Source organism: Cryptomeria japonica, chromosome 9, assembly GCF_030272615.1.
Source record: "Cryptomeria japonica chromosome 9, Sugi_1.0, whole genome shotgun sequence".
NCBI classification, from domain to species: Eukaryota; Viridiplantae; Streptophyta; class Pinopsida; order Cupressales; family Cupressaceae; genus Cryptomeria; species Cryptomeria japonica.
Window position 1 is genome coordinate 713990096 of NC_081413.1, and position 25722 is coordinate 714015817.

Below are 25722 nucleotides of genomic sequence, written 5' to 3' on the forward strand. Positions count from 1 at the left end.
TATATATATATATATATATATATATATATATATATATATATATATATATATATATATATATATATAATGGTAAATAAACTTAGGCTTACATTTTCATTTGTTTTGCAGGGTATTTATATGGCATGTTAATATAAAAAAATATATATATATATTTATTTATAACTAATAGTATTATTTCTTTTTCGCAAACTAACATCGTAATCATGAAAGATTTTGATTTACAAATGTAGGAAAGGGAATAAGGTAATAAGTCTGTTTTAATGGTGATATATTTTCCAGAACTATATTATACTCTATTGATTTACAGAAGACATAATTCTAAAAATTATTTTTTTAAAAACCACAATATGCATACAACCTAGTTATTGCCTTTCCTATTTACTTTTTTTTTTTAATTTTTAAATGCTAAAGAAAATGGAATAAATCTACTGCTAAACTATTTATCAAAGCACATCGGAAATATATATCTTTTTTTCTTTTGAACTTAGGAAATACTAATTTAGAAATACATTATACTTTTCTGCAATAAAAATGGAGATAGACTCTCAGCTAAAAAGAAGAATCCAGATCTAAATAAAGCTGATTTTTTTTTTTATATTACAAAAAAGAAACTATTGCATGCAAATCAAAAGCAACCCCTTTTTTTAAAACAATAAATAAATAGAAAATAGAAGCATATCTAGCTTTTTACAACTCTAACGATATTCTGCAAAATTACAGGATGTTTCTTTATTTAACTACAATAACAAATCTCATGTCTATTTTCAAAATTACAACTTGCCTCTCATTTCTATGAATGAGGGTGTATTTCTCCTATCAAATTAAAACTAATAATTGCAAATGAATTTAAATTTCTTCAACAATAATCTTCTGCAACCTTTCACTTTTCCTATTCTTTTCTCTTGGCATTCCTGCATAACAGAACACAAATATGACCATGGAGTGCTCTCCTCCCAGCCTAGGCTAACTGGTAGCCACCCTCGAGCTCGAAGAACCAAGCCCTAGACGGGTAACAAACATGCAAACACATAGAAGGCAGGAAGCACACAAATTTCAAAACACACTCCCAACTTGGCTACACTGCACCACACTTTGGTGATGACCTCTTTTCAAGGGTGGTAGTGGACCAGTACCCTGAGGAGAACTGCAAGTATGGAAAACAAGTAGCCACCTCATGGCACAATAAATACATCAAGAATTTCAACCCCTTATTCTTTATGCCCCCCCAAAGGAATTCTAGCCTTATATCCCTCCTAATGACCCCCATTGCACAAATAGGCCATGCGACAAGGGTCACACAAAGATCCCTTGTGATCGCTCTCAAACGAGAGTCTCTCACTCGAGGGTTGTCACTGCTACCACCCACAAGATCCTCTTCTCTCCCAAGAGTAAGAGTTCTTGAGAAAACTCCCAAAACATAGACAAAACATAATGCAAAAATACCAAATGAAATTTAAAAAAAAACCATTCAAGAACACAGATTTCTTCCACCAACATACTTCCAGACACATGCAAGAAAGAAGACAATTTAAAGAATAATGAAACCAACCTTAATCTGCCCAAAGGTATGATGATATTTGAGGAAGAGCTGCCCAATCCACGGATCTTCTTCTTCTACCCTTAGCCAATTTTTTTTCTATTCAAATCTTTTCTATTCTATTCAAAATTTTCTTTGTCTCCAAAAATGGAGAGTGGGTGATTACCCTCAAATTCTCAAATTCTTGCTTAAGAAGCCCACTCTCTCCATTCTCACAAGTTTCTAAAACTCAAAAAGGAAAGTAAGACAGAATGGGAAAAAGACTCATTCGAAAAGGAAAGTTTACAACTAAGATCAAACTTCTAATTTTAATTTTCGCACAACTCAGAAAAGCCAATTTTTAAAGTGTCAAAAAGGTCACTTAGGAGTAGAAACTTGCCTAAAATTACCCCTAACCCTTAGGTATACCTTATGGCCTTTAGGAAACCCTATTAAACTACCCCTAGGTGTTCATTTAACCCATTTTAAACCCCTCTGAAGTTTATTTTCGGGTCAAACATATGTTGACCTCTCCAAAGATTCTTTTCCCAAAGTATTTATGACATCACGTTACATTATTTCAAAAAGCTATAGTTGAACACTTTCCCACCAAGAGACCAAAATAAAACATTTAAACTTAAATCCACACGTGTGAAGTGACACAAATAAAACACTTTTACAAAATAAAACATGAAATCGTCTCTTGTGGTTTTTACACATTAAATTTAAATAACACTTAACACTCATGCAACAAATACTGTTACGAATAAAAATACAACACAAACGAGGTCTTGTCTCTCCAAATAGACAACCCCTGGCTTACGAACATACATAAGTCTAGGTTTGGTTCTCCGTAATTTTTGATGGTCACATGGTAAATTTCCTGCGCATCTCAATTTACACATTAGTACTTTCAATATCCACATATAATATAATTCAAAGGAATAACAATATACATCATCACTTGCATACAATTTTCATCTGCACAAATTAAATACATCTTTTATCAAGCAATTTCACATAAGCAATTTCATCCCAATTCACATAAACTTAACCATACATCATAGTTCTATTATCATAGTAAAGTCTTGCAAATTCAATAACGACATCTATCATTGCAATATCATCCTATCTAACAATCATGTAGTGTTCTATCTCATAAAGCATATAAGTAAATCCTCAAAACATAGCAATGTTATCCAAATCCTGAAATCATATAAGTTCTAAGTCTCAAAATGCATCAAAATAAAGTATCCATAATAGTCTAAATATAAAATCCACTGAAATGTCAGACTGAGTCGAGGTGAGGCCTCACAGTCTCAATGCTTTGCATCATCCTCAAGTAGACATTACAAGGGAACATAGAAGAATAGTGTTCGGTGTGGAGCCTGATCAGTCTCCAAGTGGGAGATTGTTGAAATGTGGTGACTGATCAACAAAGTACTGTACACTCAGCACGTATCCTCACCGGGGTCCAGGGCCGGGCCGGGCCTTGGGCAGGGGTTCGGGGGCGGCAGCCCCCGAGGAAATTTTTTTTTTTGCCGTTTTTGTTGATGAAAACCGACATTGTAATAAAACCCTAAAAAAGGCCGACTTTGTTGGTTGCCCTAAAAACGCATGTTATAAGCGGCTGGGATGCTTAAGGCATTGTAAGGTTGATGTACTGTTTTTGCTGGATAATAAGAAAGATTGGACGATTGTGTATGGTGGACGTAACCCATTCTGGGTGAACCACGTTAAATATCTGTGTTATCTGTGTCCTGTTTTTATTTCTTTATCTTTTGTATTTAAATCTGCATATAATTGTTAGTTCATATTTGCTTTGGATCTGCTTGAAACCCTAACAAATAGGGAGACACATAGAAGAATGATCACAAAAGAGAAAGAAAAGAGAGAGAGGTAGAGAATATATGGTGCTAATGAAGCTAATCTAACACTTCATCCACCTCCTGATCTTGTTGATCACTATTTTGGGAAGGCGGGAAACTTTCCAAAGGAGCGACATCGAGTACAACAGATGGAGCTATCACAAGATCCAAACAAGGTCTATGCTCATGTGCTAAGTCACTTTGTTCAGTTCTAGGAGCTAGGATTAAAGCTTTTGAAAACTCTGCAGATAAATGTTTGTCAACATCAACATATTCATAGTCACTATCAGAAGCATTAGGAGTTGTATTGTCATCATGAATGGCATTTTCACCTATTCCTTCATCAAGATTTATAGAAAGAGGAGCGCGAATATGAATAGGAGTAAAACCATCACATGTTTTTTGTAACTTATGATTTGTAGATGTAGGTTCAACATCTTTCTTATGAGAAAAGGAATCATGTCAACTATTGGAGTTTTGGGAGACTGAATGTTTTGAGGAACAACTTCACGAGCTCGAACACGATGCTTTCGTCGGCATTCTCTTGTAGAACTATTTCATTGAGTATTAGCAGAAGACTGATAAGGAGGAATATTTATCGAAGGAGGAATATTCTCATCTCTAGTAGTTGTATGTTTAGGTTGAGGTCTTTTAGGTTTAACAAGAGGAGAGGCGGGTCTCTTCTCTCTATAAGAGCAAGGAGGTGGAACTGCACCATATAAAAGAGGAATGTTTGGTGTAGGAAGGAGACCAAGTCCATCATGAGGATGAGGTACATTTCTAGCCTTCAGAGGAATATTGTTGTTCTTATTAGGAGAAGGCATAGTTTCATCCATAGGAATAGGTTGGGAATCTTCCTTAGGAGAAAGATTAGTTCTATCCATCAAGGGAAGAACTTCATCTTCTAGAAGGATGGGAATATCAATTGTTGGAGTTCTAGGTTGGCTTAAGGATAAGATCATATCTTTCTTCCACTTTTGATAAGATTGAAAAAGAGCATCACTTCTTGATGGAAGAGATTGAAATTGCTTAGGCCAAAATAAATCAATAGGAACACCAGGGCTTCACTAACTCATTTGGGTGCATTTTCCGACGAAATTTTTTAACGAACTATGAGATTTCTTTTGTTTTGTCGGATCTTACAAGGCAATTTATGTCAATTTAATTTTTATTTTTAAATCTTGCCCGACATTCGTCAGAATTTCGATGAAACCAATTATCGTCGGAATTCCGACGAAAAAGCAAAAAAGTGAAAAAGGTATCATATGAGCTCATCATAGTAACTTGTGAAGTCGGAGTAATGTACCAAGGAAATTCCGATCAGTGAAACTATCCCGATGGTTAAAAAATGAAATAATATCAGGAAAACTATTATGATAAAGGTGTTATGAACCGATAAATCAATATTGAGGAGACCTAATCGGACTAACAATTATGAGGAAACCAATTATCATTGGAATCTTGCCCAACGTTCATTAGAATTTCAACGAAAAATAGAAAAGTGAAAAAGTGAAAAAAACCCCTTAGGGTTAGTCAGGTAAATAATATAAAAAATGCGCAGAGAGTGTTTTCCGTACTTGCAACATCGTTTTGCTTGGTTTGTGCAGTTATAGAGCTAATTTTCCATAGCCCAATTTTTTTGCTTGTGAAGAAAAATCATGTCAGATAATATTAGCAAAGAACAAAATAAGGAGATAATTGCTAGATTGTGGTCTAGCTTGAAAAGAAAAGGTGATGGGAAGTTTTCTTGTCCCTACAAAAATTGTAAGGGCTTAAAGGATAGAAGACTTTTAATCACAACAATTGAGAAACATTGTAGGCAGCATGGTCACATTGAAGGGGGGCATGATTATCATCCATTGGTAAGCTATTCATTATATGTGTTTATATTGATTTCATTTGTAAATGTTTATATCATTTTAACGATTTATATACATAAAAAATCATTGGTTAACGAGATCATCATCATGGTTTATTTATGTTGACCATTTTTATATAGGTGGGGCACTCTAGGGCACATGATATGGACTACCACAACCCAAAGAATGGGGTTTTCCAAGTGGAGGAACATGGAGGTGTGAATATCGAAGCCGACGATAATAATCCTATGGAAGAAGATGATCATGCGCCAAAAAACATAGTTGAAGATGATGGTACAATTACATTGATCCATGATACATTTAGTATTGGCACATCTAATCATGATGATCAAGATGACTTTGATGTTGTTCATGATTTACCTGTACTTGAGAAGGCATACAAGCCCCTTTACGGAGGCTCCCAAAAAACTCTTCTCTCTGTTGTATTGTTGTTGGTGAGCTTGAAGGTTATGAATGGTTTATTGAATATAACATTCTCACATATGTTAAGGTATGCCATATATGTCATCTTTTTTCATCTATTTTTGTTTTTATTTCATCACTAGTAAATAAAAGGTGAAATATGTACCATTAATATTCTTTATATTACCAAATTGTTTTTTTCATTCTAGATTGGTAGGTGATCTTTTGTTACCACCATCAAATATTCTACCTCGCTCATATCGAGAATTATTTGCCATTATGAAAGATATTGGAATGGAGTATCAACCAATAGATGCATGTCCCAATGATCATATTATATATCATAATCAACATGAATTTGCAACAGAATGCCCTGAATGTCATATTAGTAGATATCAAATAGATCAACTGACAAAAAAGGTGCCTCACAAGGTTCTTCATTATATTCTCATTATTCCACGTTTGCAACGATTATTTAGGTGCGAAAGCTTGGTGCAATTTATGGATCACCATGCACACAATAGAAGTCGAGATGACATTCTTTGAATACCTGCAGATGGTTCTACATTTACAGACATAGAGGAAAAATGGCCACACTTTAAAGAAGAACCTCGTAATCTCAGCCTTTCATTGGCAGCGGACGATGTCAATCCATTTGGAGAGATGAGATCTATTTACTCAATGTGGCCTATTTTTGTTATCAACAATAACATTCCACTATGGATGTTAATAAAGAGGGAGCACATAGTGTTGGTAATTATTGTTCTAGGTTTTTTTTTCATTTAATATTTATGTACATTAAATTATATATATTGCAGTAAAATGGTTATAATAATTATGTAATGTTTTTGTTCATTCAACTAAGTAAGTACCAAGTTAAAGATATGAATGTATATATCAATCCTCTTATCGATGAGTTGTTGGAGTGATGAAATGGTGTCACTATGTATGACGTCTCTAGACCAAAAGGACAAAGCCAATTTCAATTCCATGCAATTCTTCTATGGACAATTCATGATGCCCCGGGCTAACACATTTTTGTGGTATATTATAATGTTCAACTTGCGCACTTTAATAATGTTTAATTTTTTAAAGTACAAATCATGCATTTTTTAAAATGATCCATTCAATATATGTGTTGACTTGAATTTCATCATCAAAATACTTCATGATTTAAGTCTCATTGTGTCCTAACTACATTGTTCCTGGTTGCAGATGATTTGCTCTCAGACAATTTCTGACGGGTGCATTTTCTGATGAATTTTTTTAACGAGCTATGGGATTTCTTTTGTTTTGTCGGATCTTACAAGGCAATTTGTGTCAATTTCTTTTTTATTTTTAAATCTTGCCCGACGTTCGTCGGAATCTCGACGAAACCAATTATCATCAGAATTTTGATGAAAAATAGAAAAGTGAAAAAGTGAAAAAGGTATCATATGAGCTCATCAGAGTAACTTGTGAAGTCGGAGTAATGTACCAAGGAAATTTCGATCAGTGAAACTATCCCGATGGTTAAAAAATGAAATAATATCAGGAAAACTATTCTGATAAAGGTGTTATGAATCGAGAAATCAATATTGAGGAGACCTAATCGGACTAACAATTCAGAGGAAACCAATTATCGTTGGAATCTTGCCCAACGTTCATTAGAATTCTGACGAAAATAGAAAAGTGAAAAAGTGGAAAAAAACCCTTAGGGTTAGTCAAGTAAATAATATTAAAAATCAAGCGGAGTGTGTTTTCCATTTGCAACATCGGTTTGCTTGGTTTGTGTAGGTTATAGACCTAATTTTACATAGCCCAATTTTTTTTCTTGTGAAGAAAAATCATGTCAGATAATATCAACGAAGAACAAAATAAGGAGATAATTGCTAGATTGTGGTTTAGCTTGAAAAGAAAAGGTGATGGGAAGTTTTCTTGTCCCTACAAAAATTGTAAGGGCTTAAAGGCTAGAAGACTTTTAATCACAACAACTGAGAAACATTGTAGGCAACATGGTCACATTGAAGGGGGGCATGATTATCGTCCATTGGTAAGTTTTTCATTATGTGTTTATATTGATTGCATTTGTAAATGTTTATATCATTTTAACAATTTATATACATAAAAAATCACTTGTTAATGAGATCATCATCATGGTTTATTTATGTTGACCATTTTTATATAGGTGGGGCACTCTAGGGCACATGATATGGACTACCATGACCCGAAGAATGTGGTTTTCCAAGTGGAGGAACATGGAGGTGTGAATATCGAAGCTAAAGATAATGATCCTATGGAAGAAGATGATCATGACCCAGAAAACATAGTTGAAGATGATGGTACAATTACAATGATCCATGACACATTTAGTATTGCCATGACTAATCATGATGATCAAGATGACTTTGATGTTGTTCATGATTTACCTGTACTTGAGAAGACATACAAGCCCATTTACAAAGGATCCCAAACAACTCTCCTCTCTATTGTATTGTTGTTGGAGAGCTTGAAGGTTATGAATGGTTTATCCAACATGACAATCTCACATATGTTAAGGTATGCCATATATGTCATCTTTTTTCATCTATTTTTGTTTTTATTTCATCACTAGTAAATAAAAGGTGAAATATGTACCATTAATATTCTTTATATTACCAAATTGTTTTTTTCATTCTAGATTGGTAGGTGATCTTTTGTTACCACCATCAAATATTCTACCTCGCTCATATCGAGAATTATTTGCCATTATGAAAGATATTGGAATGGAGTATCAAACAATAGATGCATGTCCCAATGATCATATTATATATCATAATCAACATGAATTTGCAACAGAATGCCCTGAATGTCATATTAGTAGATATCAAATAGATCAACTGACAAAAAAGGTGCCTCACAAGGTTCTTCATTATATTCTCATTATTCCACGTTTGCAACGATTATTTAGGTGTGAAAGATTGGTGCAATTTATGGATTACCATGCACACAATAGAAGTCGAGATGACATTCTTCGAATTCCTACAGATGGTTCTGCATTTACGAACATAGAGGAAAAATGACCACACTTTAAAGAAGAACCTCATAATCTCAGCCTTTCATTGGCAGCGGACGGTGTCAATCCATTTGGAGAGATGAGATATATTTACTCGGTGTGGCCTATTTTTGTTATCAACAATAACATTCCACCATGGATGTTAATAAAGAGGGAGCACATAATGTTGGCAATGATTGTTCTAGGTTTTTTTTTCATTTAATAGTCATGTACATTAAATTATATATATTGCAGTAAAATGGCTATAATAATTATGTAATGTTTTTGTTCATTCAACTAAGTAAGTACCATGTTAAAGATATGAATATATATATCAATCCTCTTATCGACAAGTTGTTGGAGTTATAAAATGGTGTCACTATGTATGATGCCTATAGACCAATAGGACAAAGCCAATTTTAATTCCATGCAATGCTTCTATGGACAATTCATGATGCCCTAGGGCTAACACATTTTTGTGGTATATGATAATGTTCAACTTGTGCACTTTAATAATGTTTAATTTTTTAAAGTATAAATCATGCATTTTTTAAAATAATCCATTCAATATATATATGTGTTGACTTGAATTTCATCATCAAAATACTTCATGATTTAAGTCTCATTGTGTCCTAACTCCATTGTTCTTGGTTGCAGATCATTTGGTCTCAGACAAGCACTGATAGCTTCCAAGATGGCATATGAAGAATGAAATGATAACCGATAGTTAACTAATACTATGATATGCAATGCAAATGATTATAAGCTAAATGATTATGCTAAATGAGAAATGCCAAATTGCTAAATTGCTTCAAGATAAAAACTCACAAATGCATAAGTTTTACTCAAATTGTTAACTTGGAGACTAACTTGAAGACTAACTCTTTCTCAACTCAAACTCCTACTTTTATAGAGTTTTGAGAAGATAAGATGATGTCTCCTGGATCAACGGTCATGATCAGATTTACAAATTTGGATGACAGTGAGCAAAGGTGAAGGTTGAGAGAAAGGGGGAAGGAGAAGACAAGTGTCACTCATCTCACCTTGACTGGGTTGCTGACTAAGGGAATCTAGGGATGGTTGGAGAAGATTTAGGCATGAGAGGACAAGTGGACTCAAGTGCTTCCTAAGATGTAGGGATGTTGGAGAGAATATAGAAGAAGGTTAGGAAATATGTGTACGTACACAATATTTCATTTATTTTCAAAGTTGGAGATAAGTGGCTAATAAATGTTTTATTTATTTTAATTTTGTTGAATTAATTTAGCCACATGATGGATAAGTCGGCAAAGGAAAGATGAAGTGGAGATGGAAGGGTGAGTTGAAATGAATTAAATAATTTAAGAAATCATTTAATATTCGAGACTATAGGATAGTAGATAGAGGAATAATTAAATATTAGATATTTAATTAATTGATTAGAGGAATAGGATAAATGAATGAATGAATTAATAAAATATTTCAATTAAATTAATTAATAGAAAGACATGAAATGAATTAAATAAATTAATCTTTTCAAATTAACTATTTAATAAAAGAATAATTATTAAATAAATATAAAATATTTATTTAATTGCTCATAGCCATTTTTATGTGTATACATTTTGCCCCTCTTTGAAATGATGTTGAGACAACATTGTTTCAAAGATTAAATCAAGTCTCGATAGTGTGCTTGATGGAGATAAAAATCCTATTTGTGTGCGCCCTCGGGAGATTGATCGTGAAATTGTTGAAAATTTTGGATAAGCGATTGATCTCACAATAATTGAAAAGGTCCATCAATTAAATTCATTTGTGAAAAATAAATAAAATTGCCCCATTCAAAAGCATTAATTACCCTTGCAAATGGAAAATATTAAATTAACCAAAGTTAATTTTAATCTCATTTGTATCCTTGTTAGCTTGTGGAGTGAAAAGAATTATCTTGGTGAGGTGGCAAAATGGTGATTCTGTTCTAGAACCATCAATTTGAGCACATTCGATGATATCAATGACCTCTTGACTATGGTTATCCGGTATGTACCTTATTCCAAGCTTGCTTTCAACTTATCGTACTAAATTCCTTGCTTTTTGGCACATTTTAGGTTGTTTTTGAATTATCTGATTTTTGACTATGCATGTTAGCGCTTTTGCTTTTTTGGGTTTGCGATTTTTCTTTGTATGTTAGTGCTTTTGTTAAGTTAGCACATATGAATGTTTGGTTACCTCTTTTACTTGGTATGTTAGCACTTTCATAGAATTCACGCTTTCATTTTATGTGTTCACACAAATGTGAGAAAGATTAGCACTTTTGATTGATTTAGCGCTTTTGACTTGTTGGTTAGCGCTTTCAAATAGTTTAGCACTCGTGTTTAATAGAATAGCGCTTTTGTTAAAAATGTTAGCGCTTTTATTTTAAATAAATTTGTTTGATTTTGCTTATGTTAAAATTCATTTTGATGATTTGATTTAGGCATTTTGATGCGCAAATGTGATTGATAGGTAGTCAATTGATGTCTTGATTGATAGAAATTTTGATAATGTTGATTGATAGAATAAATGATTGATTGATTTTATTTGATTGGTAGATTGATAGATTAGCTCTAAAAAACCGATTCAGTTTCTGATGAAGAGCATAACAGAGTTTGATTGAACTCATTGACTGATAGAAAACCATGATTGATAGTTTTAGATTGATTTGATAGCCTGATTTGCTTCATTGAAAAGATTTATCAATTGTTGATGTGATAGATTAGCGATCTCTTTGGATTTGATAGATAGATGATTGATGATTGATACATATCAAATTCTCATGTTAAACAAGAGAAACTCGATGTTCTCCAGTGTTGGGAGAAATTCCTGGCCATGCGCCACTTAGTGCCAGAGCTTACACAAGTTGAGGTTAGACATATAGATGCCTGTGGATTATGCCATTTTTTATATATGCTTGATATTACCCATAATAGGGGATTGTTGACTGCCTTAGCAGAGAGATGGCATAATGAGCATAACACTTTCCACCTGCCCACTGGTGAGATTAGTGCGACACTCAAGGATGTCTACAGGATTCTCCACATCCCCATGACTGGTGAGTTAGTCCAGTATGATTTTTTAGGATCATGGAGGGATAGAGGCTTGCAGAGCCTTATTTGGTGATGAGAGCATTTATAGAGGAGAGATCCGATGGGAGGATATGATTATGTATTACAAGACTCTCCCCATGATTCTTGCAGGTTTGATTCACAGAATCATATGTCTAGACATGAGATCTTGAGGTTTTCTTGTTGGTTGGGGTGAGATTCTTCAGAGCATGATGCAACATCAGACTTGATATGCATGGGGTGCTTGCATGCTCGCTCATTTGTATCATGATCTTCATCAGGTTTTTTTTTTATGATAATGCTAGTCTATCTATAGGATGTACACTTTTACAGATCTGGTGTCGGGAGCACATTGCAATTACTCAGCCTATCTATCATAGAGTCCATGGTGAGAGGCAACCATATGTCTATTTATATGCAGGTATCCTTACTCAGCATTAGTTGGGTAAGATGGAGTATTGGCATCGGGTTCTGGATTCATTGGATAGTGTCATTTGGAGACCTTTTATTGATTGTGAGCCATGGATGGATGATGCACAAAAATTACCATATATTCTGCAGGGTAGTGATAGTTCTAATACTTAATGTTAAGTACAGATGCCAAACCAATAAGATGAGAGGGGGGGGTGAATCATAAAAACTTAATCTTCCATAAAAACATCAGATTCAACCTCGGTAACCTATACATCAGTAATATAACCAAAACTGCGAAACATGCAAACTCAAAAGCATATAAACATCATAACACTCATAACACTAGATTTAACGTGGAAACCCAAATAGGGAAAAACCACTGTGGGATTTCAGACCCACTAAGAAATATACTCTTCTAGAGTATGCTCAGTTAAAACCAAATCCTGTTAAAGATTACAAACACATTGCTAGATGTGACCCGGTTAAGGGATTTCCCTCAGATCTATTAGGATCTTCACCTTGTTAGAAGTGACCTTGTTAAAGGATTTCAAACACTCAATCAGAATTCCACCTTGCTAGAGGGTTTTAAAAATAAGATTGTTAAGTCCACTCGGTTAAGAGATTTTCTGTCACTTTACAAAATAATAGTAATAAAAATCTATCTGCAACTTCACATCTAAAATACTAAAGCAGATTCTTATTTTCTCAATACAATATAGACATAGAACTAATCTTGTCCATCTGCTGGGCTCTATACTCTATTATTCAAAACAGGTCTTCAAGCTTCTGTGCTCGGTAATCACTATGTAGTATCCTTGTGCATACACTTGCCCGCATACATTGTTTATGAACAGTTCCTTATTTATAAACAATAGCTAACCGCTTAATCTCCTTGATTACATTTCTCATGATCAATCATAGCCATCAGATCTTCAAACTTGACCAGGTTCAATGTATCATTCGATCTGAAAACATTTTACCCCGCTTAGGAACTTGCATACATTTCTTGGAACTTGTGCTAGGGTATTGCGGTTCAATCTGAGCTGTAGATCTTCTTGCCGATTTTCCTTTGCCATAGATTCTTTAACAAACTTCATTCACGACATACTAATCATTTAATCATAGCCAGCTCATCAACTTCCTTCATTAAATAATGCTTTTATTCATTCAATGCATTCTGTTATTACTCAGTTGCAACTCGGTAAATAATAAACTTCACTCAGTAGGCATTCTGCCTTCATTAACCGATAGCAATAACCTTAGGGTTTACCGACTAGGTTCTTTGCTTGGTAACATAGTATAGTATTATCCTTACAATCAATAACATATGTATGATATCAAAACAATCTAAACATCATGATCTCATCATTGTCTAACTCGTAATAGTTGCCCATTGAATAACTTATTCCTCCCCTTATTCATCATATTCTTTCTGTGTCTTTTACCAACTTCTTTATACTCATCAAAACATACTTCTCAAGATATGGCAACATCATATTGAATTAGAAAATCAATTTCTTGACATCAACGACAAAATAATAATATTAAGACAGTAAAACATCCTTAACCAGTTTTATCCATAATCATCAACAACCTTCTCAATATCCTTATTGAAATGCCAACAATCTCTCCTTGTCTGTTATAATGCCAAATACCAACAATCTCCCCCTTTGGCATTGATGGCAAAACCAATTGATTTGACCTAATTGATTTGGATTGCTGTGAGATTCTGAAATGTTGAAATGCTCTCCTCCTGTCATCAGAACTCTCCCCCATACATTAGTCTTCTCCTCTTCTTCTATCTTCTCCCCCTTTGACAACAATGCCAAAAAGTAAAGAACTAAAACATAATTTCTTCCGCTGAGAAGTGAATTCTTGCTATTATGTGTCAACTTAGTCTCGGTCAGAGCATTTTGACTTCAAATCCTGTTTCCTGTATTGTTTCCTGCATTGTTTTCTGCACACCTTTAGAAAACATCCTAAAGTGTGTAAATCAGCATCAACTCCTAAAAGATATTCTGTAGAGTCATCGAATTGATGCTTTCACCAAACTTGGTCAGTGAGTAGAAGATAGGGGTAGGACCCCTAACTTACTTTTGAGATACTCAAAAGTGTCCCTTGGCAGTGGCTTGGTGAAGATATCTGCTATTTGTTCCTTTGTGCTAACATACTCCAACACCACTTTCTTCTCTTGAGCTTCTTCTCTAAGATAATGATATTTTATAGAGATGTGCTTTGTCTTAAAGTGCATAACCGGATTCTTTGAAATGTTAATGGCACTAGTATTGTCATAGAATATAGTTACTCGCTCGGTAACTTTCTCATTTATACCTTCCAACAATTGTTTGATCCATGCTATGCTGGTACAATTTAATGTTGCAGCAACGTATTCAGCTTCTGCTGTTGACTGTGAAACACATCCTTGTTTCTTGCTAAGCCAACTCACTAGTGTTTCTCCTAAAAAGAAAGCTCCTCCACTTGTGCTTTTCCTGTCATCAATGTTGCCTACCCAATCAGCATCAGTATAAACTTTTAAATCAAAGTCATTTCCTTTCTGATATATTAAGCCATAATCCTCAGTGCCCTTCAAGTATTTGAAAATTCTCTTGATTGTTGTCATGTGTGTTTCCATAGGATCTGCAGAGAATCTTGCAACTATACCTACTGCATGTGCTATATCTGGCCTGCTGTGAACAACATATTGCAACTTTCCAATCATGGATCGGTAAAGTGTCTCATCAACAGATGCAGATTCATCATTCTTTGATAATTTGCAGTTGGTAGTCATAGGAGTACTTACTGGTTTTGAATCCTCCATTCCAAATTTCTTCAAGATTTCCTTTATGTACTTGGTTTGAGTAATGAAAATATCATTTTTCATTTGCAGTATCTGTAAACCTATAAAATACTTTATCTCACTGATTAATGTCATCTCAAATTCTTTGCTCATTTCATTTCCATAGTTCTTGCATAGAGAGTCATTTCCACAAAAGATAATATCATCAACAAATATGGTTGAGATCAGTATTCCATTTTCATCATTCTTCATGTACATATTGTTGTTTTCACTTGTCCTTATAAAACTAATCTTGATTAAATAAGAGTTCAATATTTCATACCATTCTCTAGGTGCTTGTTTCAGACCATATAAAGCTTTGTTCAATTTACATACCTGATCTTTATTCTTGTCTTCAACAAATCCTTCAGGTTGTTCAATAAAAACTTCTTCTTCTAATATACCATTCAGAAATGCAGATTTGACATCCATTTGATAGACCTTTAAATTTTTGAAAGCAACATATGCCAACAATGTTCTTACTCCTTCAAGTCTAGCCACAGGTGCAAAAGCTTCACCATAATCAATTCCTTCTTCTTGAGCATAACCTTTGCAAACTAGTCTGCTTTATTTCGAATGACCTCACCTTTTTCATTCAGCTTGTTTCTAAAAATCCACTTTGTACCGATTACATTTTTGTCCTTCGGTCTTGGGATTAGAGTCCATGTGTCATTCTTCTTGATTTGATCAATCTCTTTTGTCATAGCATTTATCCAATCTTCACTGTTAAATGCCTCTTTCACTATTCTTGGTTCAAATTCAGATATCAAACATGTGTTATGTCTCAGTTTGTTCCTTGTCATCACTGGATCATCCTTATCTCCTATAATCTGACTTGATGCATGATGTCTTCTGACATACTTGGCTAATACAGGCTTGGTAGGCTCTATATGATCTTCTTCATCACTCGATAACTGGACATTATCTTCGTTTCCTTCAGCAGTCTGCTCGGTAAGACTTCTCGGTTGAACATAGATAAATTCATCATAATCTTCTAGTTCTTTGGAATTTCCTTCATCATTTCTTTATGCAAATTCATCAATTTTCACATTTGCACTTTCTAATATTTTGTTAGATGATTTGATCATACATTTAAATGCTTTACTTCTAGAAGAATAACCAAGAAATGTTCCTTCTTCACTTTTCTGATCAAACTTGCCATTTCTATCATCTTTGTGTACATAGCATCTACTTCCAAAGATTTTAAAATAACTTACATTAGGTTTCTTGTCATACCAGATTTCATATGGTGTCTTCAAAGTACCTTTCTTCAGTTGTACTCAGTTCAGGGTGTAAACTGCTGTGCTTATTGCTTCTCTCCAAAATGTTTGTGGCACTTTATTTTCAATCATCAAGGTTCTGGCACAATCCACAATAGATCCATTTCTTCTCTCCGCAATTCCATTTTGTTGTGGAGTTCTCGGTGCAGAGACTTGTCTTTTTATACCATGATCATTGCAGAATAAGTTGAACTCATCAGATGTGAACTCTCCTCCTCTATCTGATCTAAGACGTTTCAGTTGTCTTCTTGTTTCATTTTTAACCCTTGCCTTGTACCATTTAAACATTTGAAAAAATTCTGATTTTTCTTTTAAAAACATTACTGACATCATCCTTGAGTAATCATCCACAAATAATATGAAATATTTATCACCATTATAACTTTGAACTTTCATAGGACCACAAAGATTAGTGTGCACAAGATCTAAAATTCCCTTGGAAGTATAAGACTTACTTGTAAAGCTTGATCTTGTCATTTTACCCATCTGGCATCCTCGACATATAGCATTCTCAGGATTTTCCAAACTCGACAGACCTCTTACTCGGTGCTTCTTGCTTATTTTGATCAGATTATCAAAATTTACATGACAAAACCTTTTATGCCATAACCAGGTATCATCTATCTTTGCATACAAACATTTATTCCGAGTTGAGTCAAGGTGAAATGTGTTACCTTTAGTTTGTGTCCTGGTAGTAGCTAACTTTCCATGCTTGTCATGAACTTTGACAATTCCTTTTTGAAATTCTATTCAATATCCTGTATTGTTTAGCTGTGTTACACTTAACAAATTATATTTCAAACCTTCAACCCAATAAACATTATTGCACTTTGCATTGTCAAGAAGTGTTATGGATCCTTTACCTTTTACCGGACATGGTGCATCATTACCAAATCTTACATAGCCTCCATCATAGTCTTCTAACATAACAAACTTGTGTTTATCACCTGTCATGTGATGTGAACATCCACTGTCTATGATCCAAGAATCATTAGTATTTATGTGAGATATTAGGGCATTTTCTTCATACCTTTCTTCATCTGATCGATCTTTGATAGCCACATAAACTACTTCCTCTGTATTAGTTTCATCTGATTTATCATCATTGGATTCCTCATCGACTATTAAGCATGTCTTTCTATCTCTTCTTCTAAAGTCTCGGTGTCCTCTGTAATGATTATCTTTCTGTCTATCATCTCGGTAATCTCTCTTTTCAGTAGAATCTTTGTCAGGACAATTAGAAGCCATATGTCCTATCTTATAACAATTGAAACATTTCAAAGGTAGTTTTCCTTTATACTTACCTTTGCCTCTCGGTAACCTTGTGGCTAATAGTGCTTCAAACTCTTCTTGCTTTCTGATTTCCTCATACAGTTTGTGTACTTCCTCCATGTTCTTGCAAAATATTTCACTTGCTCCACTGTGATCTCCTTCAGAGTACTTATACTTTCTTTCATTGTAATCATTAGATTTATCAAGATGAAAAGAACTAAATGTAGATTCAACTTTATTTACCGATGACCCACTGTTATCAAAATTACTCAACTCAAATGCATGTAGCTTACCAATAGTAGCATCTAAAGAAACTGGCATATTGGGTACAGATCTGAATTCATTGATTGTAGAGACTTGGATTGCATAAGCTGGTAGAAGGGTTCTTAATAACTTACTTGTTATATCCTTTTCTTCAATGGTTCCACCCGCTCCTTTGATTTGATTGACAATCTCCTTTAGTCTTGTACTGTACTGGGTTATGTTCAAACCTTCATTCATCCTCATAGATTCAAGTTGTCCTCTTAGATTGTCCACTTTTGCTCTTTGAACATATTCATCACCTCCATACATAGATATGAGCTTGTCCCACATTGCCTTTGCATCATTGTAGCCTTCTAGATCATTAAACTCTGAATCGGTCAATGCAGATGTTATTTCAATCATTGCTTGAATATGTTCTTGCTTTGCCTTTATCTCTTCCATTGTCAATGGATAGGTGCTCAGTGTGATGAATTCATTCTCTAGATAATATATAGAATATTCTCCAACTCCTGATAGGTGTAGCTTCATCCTTTTCTGCCATGTAGAGAAACTTGACTTGTTCAGCTTCGGTGCATCCCTCTTATACATCTTTGGATCTTTGCCTCAAGTACCTTTAAAATTTTTCCTCCAGAGTCCAAGGCTCTGATACCAATTGATAGTTCTAATACTTAATGTTAAGTACAAATGCCAAACTAATAAGATGAGAGGGGGGGGGGGGTGAATCGTACAAACTTAATCTTCCATAAAAACATCAGATTCAACCTCAGTAACCTATACATCAGTAATATAACCAAAACTGCTAAACATGCAAACTCAAAAGCATATAAACATCATAGCACTCATAACACCAAATTTAACGTGGAAACCTAAATAGGGAAAAACCACTGTGGGATTTCAGACCCACTAAGAAATATACTCTTCTAGAGTATGCTCGGTTAAAACCAAATCCTGTTAAAGATTACAAACACATTGCTAGATGTGACCCGGTTAAGAGATTTCCCTTAGATCTATGAGGATCTTCACCTTGTTAGAAGTGACCTTGTTAAAGGATTTCAAACACTCAATCAGAATGTCACCTTACTAGAGTGTTTTGCAAATAAGACTGTTAAGTCCACTCGGTTAAGAGATTTTCTGTCACTTTACAAAATAACAATACTAAAAATCTATCTGCAACTTCACATCTAAAATGCTAAAGCAAATTCTTATTTGTTAAATACAATATAGACATAGAACTAATCTTGTCCATCTGCTGGGCTCTATACTCTGTTATTCAAAACAGGTCTCCAAGCTTCTGTGCTCAATAATCACTATATAGCATCCCTGTGCATACACTTGCCCGCATACATTGTTTATCAACAATTCCTTATTTATAAACAATAGCTAACCGCTTAATCTCCTTGATCATATTTCCCATGATCAATCATAGCCATCAGATCTTCAAACTTGACCAGGTTCAATGTATCCTTTGATCTGAAAATGTTTTACCCCACCTAGGAACTTGCATTAATTTCTTGGAACTTGTGCTAGGGTATTGTAGTTCAATCTGAGCTGTAGATCTTCCTGCCAATTTTTCTTTGCTATAGATTCTTTAACAAACTTCATTCACGACATACCAATCATTTAATCATAGCCAACTCATCAACTTCCTTCATTAAATAATGCTTTTATTCATTCAATGCATTCTGTTATTACTCGGTTGCAACTCGATAAATACTAAACTTCACTTGGTAGACATTTCACCTTCATTAACCGATAGTGATAACCTTAGTGTTTACCGACTAGGTTCCTTAGGGTTTATCGACTAGGTTCTTTGCTTGGTAACATAGTATAGTATTATCCTTACAATCAATAACATATGTATGATATCAAAACAATCTAAACATCATGATCTCATCATTGTCTAACTCGGTAATAGTTGCCCATTGAATAACTTATTCCTCCCCTTATTCATCATATTCTTTCTGTCTTTTACCGACATCTTTATACTCATCAAATCATACTTCTCAAGATATGACAACATCATACTGAATTAGAAAATCAATTTCTTGACATCAATGACAAAATAATAATGTTAAGACAGTAAAACATCCTTAATCAGTTTTATCCATAATCATCAACATCCTTCTCAATATCCTTATTGAAATGCCAACAATCTCTCCTTATCTGTTATAATGCCAAATGCCAATAGGTAGAAATCTGATTGGTCGTACTCTATACATTATTGAGCAGCAGTTGATGAGTCGCATTTTGAGACAGTTTGGTATAATTCAACACATGCCTGCTGGTGACACTATATATGCATGATGGTACAAGGATAGGCGAGATTGGGGACTGTCATTGTCTTTTGAGATAGCATGCGCAGAGTTTATGGCTACTCCTAGGGTGGCTTCTGATTTGAGATTACACATTCTAGATCCTAGGGTGACTGCGGATTATGCTTAGTACATGCTTGCACACCCTTTTCCTCGGATTATTAATCCAACAGACCCTCCTCCCATCTCGGGAGATGGGGAGGATGATTCAGATGATCCCATCATTAGGAGATGGAGACAAAGATGAGAGCTTAGAGCTTCTCAGGAGGCCGAAGGTGATGGAGATGAGGGAGGAGATGGAGGCAGAGGCAGTAGGAGACCCGAATGGAGAGGAGGTCAATTGAGAGTCCATGGAGGACCTTTTAGACTGGTTGGCAGGATTTGGAGACCACTTCCCATGGATGGGAGAGATGCAGGACAGATCGAGAGGGATATTGGTAGGGCAGGTATGAGATTAGTGAGAGGATTACCCTCTATAGGAGGATGTAGGAGCATTGGATTGGATGGGGGTTGTGGGAGGGATTGATTTTGGTTAGATTAAGCCAGACCCTAGGGTTATTGCAGTTCATGGTGGAGAGGAGGAGATGAGGGAATTCTTGATCATGTTCCTCAGCAGGATACCTTGGAGAGTCTCAGAGCATACATAGATCAGCTTAGAGCATAGGTATAGACACTCATGATAGAGAGAGATAGGATTGTTAGGAGACAACATGATACTTAGGGTCTTCTTGATCATGTTCAATAGGCTGGATCTGACACTCTCTCAACTGATACGGTCATAGCACTATTTCATGCGGGGAAGGAGACAACACACTAGTGACGATTATATGAGGATTTAGTCGTAGAGAGCCAGAGGGTAGGTAGCTATCATACCACTGTGAGGATGGATACTAGAAATGGTGGATTCATGGGACCTCCTCAGAGGAGTGGTGATCATGGGGGACATGCATCTGGAGGATCTTCTCACCCACAACCACAAAGGTAGACATAGTCAGGTGGTAGTGGCACAAGATAACCTTGACTTGATTTATATTTATGAGGCACTTGTATTTTTGATCCGACATCATTGTATACTTGGACTTTTTATTGTTTTATGATGATCTATATGCTGACATGGACTCTATATGATGATCTTTGGTTTATGCATGTTACTTTATATGATGATGATCTATATGTATTGATTACATGAATGATGTTATGATGATCTTTTCTTTTCTTTTCTTTTCATGATGATGATGTTCTTTATGATGCAATGATGATGAAATTGAAAATGCTTTTTATTTTTTATTTTGATGATCATGGATGCAAATAAAATTAATTCTATAATGCTTTATTTAAATGATGCAAATGCAATGATCTATATGAGAATGCAAATGGATGTTGATTTAATATGTAATTAAAATGTTTTTGATTTTGATGATTTAAAAATGCAAATGATGATTATGAAATGCAATTTATGGAATGCTTATATGTAATGCTTATGATTATGATGAATGAATCTAAGTGCAAAGATTCAACTAAATGACGTTAATGTATAAAAAGAACTACAATGATAATGATCCTAATGCAAATAATAATGATGATATATTACATGAGTATGAAATGCACTTAATTGAATGCAAACTAATGCAACTAAATGAAATTAATGATAATTTAAATGATTCTTAAAGATAAATGCACCTACAATGATCAAATGCAAATTGTTTTTGTTTGTCCAAGTATACTGAATCTTTATTTATGATCGCTGATATCTGAATGAAATGAAATTCTTATAATGCAACTAACAATGAATTCTTATAATGCAGATGAGTAATGAGCTAATCTAAAAATGATCTAAAATGATACTTCCATTTTTCATATGATATCTTATAACAGTGCTTGATTTCATCATTGAGCTTTAAAATGTTGTAAGAAAATACAAGCAACTTAACATAAAGATTCAAGCTGACTTGAGTATTTCTTACATGGATTGTGATATAGCAAGTTTATACAAGCAACTTGATATAATGAATCAAGCTGACCTAAGTATTTCTTGCAGAACAGACAAGGATTATCTCCTTTCATGCATGACTCGGAATGTCCTCCTTGATCTTTTGCTGATCATATCCTTAGACAAGTACATACCTTAATAAGAGATAAACCATAGACAACAATCAAAGAAAATAACCATGCCCCATCATAGCTTCTCTAGTCATGGATATCCTTAAGTTGCATAGAGTACATAATTAGCAATAAAATCAAGATATAAACACTAAATCTTGTATGGCATTCATATGTTCTCATGGTCATTAATTGATATAATCATCTTGATAAATGATCATTGATAATCCTTTATTACTTGCTGGTTGATTCTTCATTTTGTGAGTTCCATGATTCCGTTGTTATAAAATGCCTTGATCTTTGTTGCTTTGTTGCTCGTTATCTATTTCAAAACCCTAGTTGTTTTTGTTTTTTCTAAGTTTTCCACATGTTTTTTATTTTCAAAGATTTAAAAGATCACCTTAACAAAGGGAATTAGGATTTTTCCCCCAGCGGAAACAAAAATTTATTACGAATGTATAAATAGATCAAGATCCAAACCATGGTGGGATAAAATGCAGATATGATTGATTCTGATAAAATCCAAGACAGTGACTACGATAAGTATGTCAAAGATTGATAATTGTTGGTAAGCTGCATATATCTTGCTAATAGTTCAAAGCAATGGATGCAAAAGATGAAATGGACAAGATAGGATAGATGGAAGCGATAGATGTGATAGGATGAAGTCGATAAGTACGCAAAGCAATCTCATAGATGGAAGAACTCACTTTTTTAGATAGCGCCTATTTACCAGGTTTTCACTATCTAAATTTATTGCATTTTTTTTTCATATTCTGATTTTTTTCTTTGTTTTCATTGTTTTATGCTTTTTAGGGATTTTCTGCTTTTCTGATTTTTACTAATTTCTTCAGGACTTTATATGCTTTTTATTGATTTTTTCAAGGATTTTATATCTGGAGCATATAATTGCTTGAGATGGATGGAATTGATAGGTTCATCAAACCAATCACCTTTAGGAGTAGATAACTTGTATGCTTCTGAGCCATATGCTGCTACTATGACAAAATGACCTATCCAATTTGGTTCAAATTTACCCTTCTTTTCTCGGTCTTGCTGATTTCTTGAATTCTCCCTTAGAAGTATATCTCCAATTTGAAAAATGCGTGGCTTGACTTTGTGATTATAACTTCTTTCCATTCTTTGTTGACGTGTCTTCAAATGATCTGTTGCATTTTGATGACGTTCCTGAATCAACTCAAGTTCTTGAAGTCTAGAGACTCGTTCTTCTTCTTTTTGTATAATGCCTTTCAAGGAAACTCGTAGAGAAGGTATCTCTACTTCTATTGGTAATATGGCTTCTGATCCATAGACTAATAAATATGGATTTTCCCCCATTGGTGTGTGGATGTTGGTTTGGTATACCCAAAGAGTATGATCTAACTAAATGTGCCAGTCTTTTCCAACTTCATTAACTATTTTCTTCAAGATTTTCAAGATAGTCTTGTTTGATGCCTCAACTTGACCATTTGCTTGTGGATAATATGGAGTAGAAAACCTATATTGGATATGGAATTGCTCACATAGTTCCTTCACATCTTGATTCTTAAATGGTCGTCCATTATCAGTGATAATGGTCATAGGAACTCCATAGCGACAAATTATATAAGTTAAGATGAATGATGATATTTGTTTTCCTGTCACTTTTGTCAAAGGTACTGCTTTAATCCTTTTAGTGAAATATTCAGTTGCAGTCAAAATAAACTTATGTCCATTACAGGATGAAGGATTTATCTTACCTAACAAATCAAGGCCCCATTGAGAAAATGGCCATGACCCTCCCATAAGATGCAATTATTGTGTTGGTGCATGGATGAGATTCCCATGGATCTGTCATTGTTTGTATTTCTTGGCATATGTGAATGAATCTCTCTCCATAGTAGGCCAATAGTAACCCATACGAAGAAGTTTCTTAGCCAGTGTTAATCCACTTGAGTGTGTGCCACAAATACCTGCGTGAACTTCGTTAAGAACTTTCTAAGATTCTTCTTGTTTGATACATCTCAATAAAGTGCTATCTAGTCCTCACCTATATAAGGTATCAACAATAATAGTATAGCGGGATGATTGACGGATAAAATTTCTTTTCTAATTGCAGGATAGGTCAGGAGGAAGGATATTATCTTTTAAGTATTGATAAGTTTGGCACTATAAGGATTGATTGGTTCCAGATATATGGAAAATCATGTAGGTATGTTGGGATTGAATGGTAGGGGTTAAGATATCTTCCACTGGGAATTTGTAACACTGTTGATTCTCCTGATTTTGCAAGAGAGATGCTATTGTAGCCATTGCATCTACTGCTTTATTCTCATTTCTTGGGATATGAGTGAATGATAATTCTTCAAAGTGTTCTTTAAACTCTTCTACCAAATTTTTGTAGGGCATGAGCTTATCATCCTTAGTTTGATAATCATCATTTATTTGGTTGATGATAAGCTGTGAATCATCATAGACATGTAATTCCTTGATATTCCATTCAATAGCCATTTTGAGCCCAATAGTCAATGCTTCATATTCTGCAATATTATTTGTGCATGGAAACCTTAATCTATATGATTTTGGAATTGTGTGTCCCTGAGGTGCGATGAACAAAATTCTCACACCTGATCCATATTGTGTATAGGAACCATCAAAGTACAACTCCCAAAATTTTGTACTTATTGTCAGAATGTCTGCATCAAGAAATTTAATGTGCAATGGTATGTCATCTTGTAAAAGTGCTTCAGCTAATTGATCAACAATGACCTATCCTTTGATAGATTTCAACATATTCTATATCAAACTCACTTAGTACCATAACCCATTTTGCCAGTTTGTCTATAAAAGTTGACTTGGTTAGCAAATACTTTAGTGGATCTATTTTTGCTATCAGTTTCATAGAATGAGTCAGCATATAATGTCGCAATTTCTAAGTTGCAAATACAACTGCTTGGCATGTCTTCTCTACAGATGAATAGTTCATTTCATAGCCGAAGGGTGTTCTATTGATGTAATAGACTACTCTTTCTTTACCTTCTTCATCATGTTGTGCTAAAAGAGATCCTAATGATACATTTGTTGCTGAGATATAAAGTAACAATGATTTTCCTTTGATTGGTGATACAAGTACTGGAGGAGTCCTGAGATATTCTTTGATTTGCATAAAATCCTCTTCACACATCTGATCCCATTTGAATGGAACATTCTTATGTAAAATATGGGTGAATGGATGACATCTATCTGCTAATTGAGAGACAAATCTTCTGATTGATTGCAATCTTCCTTGTAAAGAATGCAATTGACTTATATTCCTAGCTGACTCCATTTCCATGATAGCTTTGACCTTTTCTAGATCTACTTCAATTCCACGAGCTAGTATAATGTACCCAAGAAGTTTTTTAGGGGTAACTCCAAATGCACAATTCTTTGGATTTAATCTTAACTGTTATCTTTCAAGCCTATCAAAGATCTTGCCCAAGATGTTCAAATGTTCTTTTCTCGTA